General features: G+C 42.7%; 1 long non-coding RNA gene across 1 annotated transcript; it reads right to left on the bottom strand.

Annotated features, from left to right (window-relative positions):
- Position 1: 1 nt before the first annotated feature.
- LOC122547291 lies at positions 2-4990 on the bottom strand. The gene is made up of 3 exons (XR_006310958.1): positions 4814-4990; positions 4096-4133; positions 2-104 (listed from the first exon to the last, which is right to left on the bottom strand). It is a non-coding gene; the product is annotated as an uncharacterized LOC122547291 (long non-coding RNA).
- Between the last annotated feature and the right edge of the window lie 237 nt (positions 4991-5227).

The raw sequence follows: 5227 nt of genomic DNA, 5'->3' as shown, positions 1-5227 counted from the left end.
ACTTCTTGAGGGTAGGGAATGTAACCAGCATAAACCAAGACAAACGTGCAGAATTTATTAAAATCTTCGACTGTCCTACACCTTTTATCTGTTGGAGTATAATCCTGGGGAGAAGAGAGAGCAAAAGAGAGTAAGGTTAGATGTGAATTTGTGCAATCGGTACAGACAAACCAACCACTGTACTCTGGTCATTGGTATGCAAATTAATATTGCTTTATGATCACTAATATTGCAAAGCTTCAACGTTTGAACAGTTTTGTTTAAAATCAACCGGTTTCTACCATCATCTAATAGTAAAGTAGTGGATTACAGGGATACTATGACTGGGAGAGGTGGAATTCTTGCATTGTCATCCCCAAAATTTCAGTGATGTTTAGTAGTAGATGAAATTTTCATCCTACTTGCAGCTAAGTAATACAGGGATTCAGTGTCTATGGGTACAGATCTGCCACTGTACGTTTACTGAAAACATTCTTCTAAAGCTGTTTTCCTGTGTAATACAGGTGTAGGTCCACTTTTGTTTGTCATTTATATAAATGACTTGGATGAAAATATAGGAGGAATGGTTATTAAGTTTGCAGTTGACTTTTACCTTTTTACCAAAATTAGTGGTATAGTGGACAGTGAAGAAGGATATCTAAGATTACAAAGAGATCTTGATAAATTGGGTCAGTAGGCTGAGGAGCAGAGATGGAGTTTAATTTGGATAAATGTGGGGTATCACATTTTGATAACACAAACAAGGGCAGGACTTGTACAATTAAAACCAAAAAAAACTGCAGATGCTGTAAATCAAAGCTAAAACCAAAATTGCTAAAACAGCTCAGTGGGTCTGGCAGCATCTGTGGAGAGAAATCAGAGTGAACATTTTGGATCAAGTGACCCTTTTTCAGAACTGATGGTAGCTCGGAAAATGTCAGTTTTTATACAGGAGATAGGGTGGGGGGTGGGGGTTTGGTGGTAAGGAGTAAACGATAGGTGGGGACAGACCCCAAAGAGAGAGAACAGTTGGACGGACAAAGGCATGGGTAACAATCTGGCTAGGAGGGTGAATAGCTATTAATGGTGACTGTTAATGGCTAACAATGAGTTGTGTATAATAGCCGACTATGTTAAGAAAACCTGATATGTGGGTTCCGGATAAGGACATGGGAGAGTTCAAGCCCCAAAGTTATTGAACTTGATATTGAGTCCAGAGGGCTACAGAGTCCCGAAGTGGAAAATGAGGTGCTGTTCTTCCAGCTTGCACTGAGCTTTGCTGGAGTACTACAGCAAGCCTGAAACAGAGATGTTGGCCAGGGAACGATTGGTACTTTGAAGGGACAGACAACTGGAAGCTCAGGGTCATTTTTGCAGACAGAATGTAGGTATTCTGTGAAGCGGTCACCCAGTCTATGCTTCGTTTCCCCAAGGTAGAGATGACCACTTGGTGAGCAACGAATGCAGTAGACCAGACTGCGTGAAGTGCAGGTCAAGTGCTGCTTCACCTGGAAGTTGAATTTGGGCCCTTGGATGTGGAGGAGGGGGGAAGTAAACAGGTAGGTGTCATGCCTTCTGCAGTTGCAGGGAAAGGTGCCATGAGGCTGTGGTGGAATGTTGGGAATGACAGCAGAGTGGACCAGGATGTCCCAGATGGTACTGTCCCTGTGGAAGGCTGACAATAGTGGGGAGGGAAATAGGTGTCTGTGGTAGCATGTCACTGGAGGTAGCAGAAATAGCAGCTAATGATCATTTGGATGTGGATGCTGATAGACTGGTAGGGGAGGCCCTGGGTAGTGTTGTAGAACAGACAGAATTAGGGGTACAGAAGTCTTTGAAATTTGCACTCCAGGTAGACAGGATGATTAAGAAGACGTTTAACACACTTGCCTTCATCGCTCAGACCTTTGAATGTAGGAGTTTGGATGTCATGTTCAGAATGTACAGGACTTTGGTAATGCCTCTGTGTGCCATTCTGATCACCCTGTTATAGGAAGGATATTATTAACCTGGAGAGGGTTCAGAAAAGATTAACCAGGATGTTGCCGAGATTGACGGGTTGGAGATATAAAAATAGACCGGAAAGGCTAAAAAAGCTCACTACCTTTTTCATCGTAGTGTAGTAGGTTGAGGGGTGACCTTAGACAGGTTCATAAAATCATGGGGCACATAGATAGGCTGAATTATAACAGTCTTTTCCCTAAAGGTGGGGGAGTTCAAAACTAGGGGGCATATTTTTAAGGTGAGAGGAGAGAAATTTGAAAAGGACATGGGGGCAACTTTTTTTTTTAAATAGTGTGGTTTGTGTGTGGAATGAACTGTCAGAAATAGTGGCAGATGCAGGTACAGTTACAACATTTAAAAGACATTTGGATAAGTTAAAAGAACAGTAAAAGTTTGGAGGGATATGGGCCAGTGTAGGCCGGTGAAAACAGTTTAGTTTAGTTGGCGTGGACTGGTTGGACCAAAGGGTCTGAATAACTGGATGATTGGTTCAGTGTTTATGTACACAGAGGTCTGTCACGGATGGCCAGTCAACAATTTGAGCTCGGAGTCTCAAGTAATTTTTCAAGATTTAAATCTAATTTTGGCCCCATTACCATAGACACTGCAGATCAAAGAAAAGGATGGCCTTGTTGTTAGTCATAGTGCTCAAATAGAATAATGTGCAGCACTTAGTACAGTAGAAATTTTGCAAAGATTGGGCAAACTCTTTCAAATTAACGTCTCTTGAGGAACACTGATGAGGCAATCAATTGTTCCTGGCAACTGGGCTTTATATTAGAAAATACTTCAGTGCAATTCTTAGGTAAAGGGGACACACAACAGTTTGTTTACCTGCCTGAACGGTCTCTTCGGTTCTGTTGCCTCCTGGTCAGATCAGGAGCTGAGTGTCCAATTTAACTCCAGGCACCAAGCCTCCGGAATGACTGTACTATATCCTACCCAGCATCACATTCTACTGGTGAGTAGTAAACTGCCTTAGAATTTTGCTCAACAGACGGGAATGGGATTACTGCCGGCGAGGGTGCAAGGGGCTGAAGGTCGTAGTCTGGAAAACTTGAATGTAGGCGATACGAAAACAGTTTGACCTCTGCCATCTAAACCCCGATAGTCCACCTATTAGCCGGAATTGTCACTTCAAGCAAGATCGCGCGTTTCGCCCATTTGAGAAAAAAATAATTCGTCCCACTGATCAAAAAGTAGGGCTGTTGTGGCAACCGCTCTTTCGGATTTTACAAATGTCCCCAGGATTGAGCTGCTCGCTGTTAAAGCTCAGTTTGATGTATCTCGGATAATCCACAGTCCGGGAAGGGGAGGAGGGGTCCATCTACCCAGAATACAACATCCCCAATTGACTGTACATAACACCATTTAACAAAGGGACCGAGTCATTCTGTATAATTGATACATTTTACTACCAGTAAAACCTTTCCATTTAGCTATAAATTAAAAGGCCTCCTCGCGGGACACGTTCGCGTGCAGAAACATCATTTTTTAATAAAAACTGTTTTTTTTTATAAAAGTAGGAACACTCTGGGTTTAATGAAATCGAAGTGTGCGGGATTAGAGTTCGGGGCAGAAGTGGAGGAGGTCAAAAGAGGCGCGGGGCGGTTAATTAGGAAAATAAAATTCCTTTTTGAGGAAGGAGGGAAGGATAGGGGGAAAAAAAGGGACGGGTCAGAGGCAAGATGGCGAATATTCATCACTAAAAAACACACACACACACACACACCGGGATTGGCGATCCCTGAAGAACAGGCTCTTGGAGGGGGAGGGAATTTAAAAGAAAAAGGACAGCACTGATTTAAAGGGGAAATGTCCCCCCACCACCCCGCAACAATAGATTGCTAACTTCGAATGGGAGCACAGCAAGGCGGCCAGACACACATTTTAACACAAACCTATCTGCTCTGATTAACAAGGGGTCTTTAAAAATTACATACAGGTATGGTAAATTGACAAGATGGCGCGACGTATATAATCGGACCCCTATGGGAATGAAATTGATCCGACTGTCGACTGAAATCGATCACTTTTAAAAACAAAAATCCACTCTAAATTCCGACCGTAGGAAGGCTCAAGGACCTTTTAGAATTAATGTCATAGAATTACCTCCGAGTCGAAAGTTGAGGGCGATGAAGAATCCATGTCTGTAACGGAGAGAAAAATAATTAGTTTTTTTTTCCCCTCCCCTGAAGAGATTTGAGGGGGAGGGGAGGGGAGAGGAGGGGAAGGAAGGGAGGGAGGGAGAATCCAAGGCGAGATCTGTTCGAGTTCAGGCAGCCGGCAGAATTCGCCATAGAGAATATGGAGGCAGATCAAACTTAAAAGTTAGCAGCATAAACCCAACCCCAGTCCTTCCCCCTTCCCCCCGCCGATGTGTAAATATCAACCCAACATTAAACGGGGATTTAATCAGGGTGGCAGCTTTTATGCATATTTCGCAAACCTGATCATTTACACTCGGAAACAACGAGATCAGACTGGCGGGGGTGGAGGGAGGGGGTTACAATGTTAAAACAGAAATGTTCCGATTTCAACACACAGAAAGCAGAGTTTTCAGAGGACTGAAGTAATAAACTGACGACTGATAGCCGCATCGACATTGCCATCTCTCTCGGGATCCGAGAAATTAACAGCGAAAGACACCGAGCGCGCCTTCAATTAATTGTTTAAAAAACACACATAAAATATACGTCTTCTCAGTCTGACAACTGCCTGAAATGTATCCGAAATAAGTCTCTTCCGACCGAACAGAAAGAAAGTTATTAATCATTTAAACGCAGCATTTAAAATGAAGAGAAAAAAAATGTAGGAATCTGAAGCCCACCTTGGAAAGATTCTCTGGCGACACGATTTGTCATTTTGCATAAAAGGTTCATCCACATTCGAGGCTCGACTGTAACGGTATTCCTCCAGATTTAATCGGTTTCCAGAAAGAAAATAATAATTAAAAATAAATTGATACCTTTCCCCGCCGAATGATACACTGTAACAAAATCCTGATGTCAACCCTTAATCTTCATGTAAATGAAGTTCCTTCCATCAGCATCACAGCCTTAGGGGGGGAAGCAGCAATGGGTCTTTGCAAAATACTAATTTTACAAAAAGAAAAACAACTTTGACCCACACAATATGATGAATACACACTATACTACCATCCTTTAAACGTGTACCCTGTTCATTGGAGGCTAACTAATGCTTTTTTGGTAGATCCAGGATGTGTATCCTCCCTCTCCCTCTG

Source organism: Chiloscyllium plagiosum, unplaced genomic scaffold, assembly GCF_004010195.1.
Source record: "Chiloscyllium plagiosum isolate BGI_BamShark_2017 unplaced genomic scaffold, ASM401019v2 scaf_8066, whole genome shotgun sequence".
Lineage (NCBI taxonomy): Eukaryota > Metazoa > Chordata > Chondrichthyes > Orectolobiformes > Hemiscylliidae > Chiloscyllium > Chiloscyllium plagiosum.
This window is presented reverse-complemented; position numbering and strand designations above follow the sequence as displayed.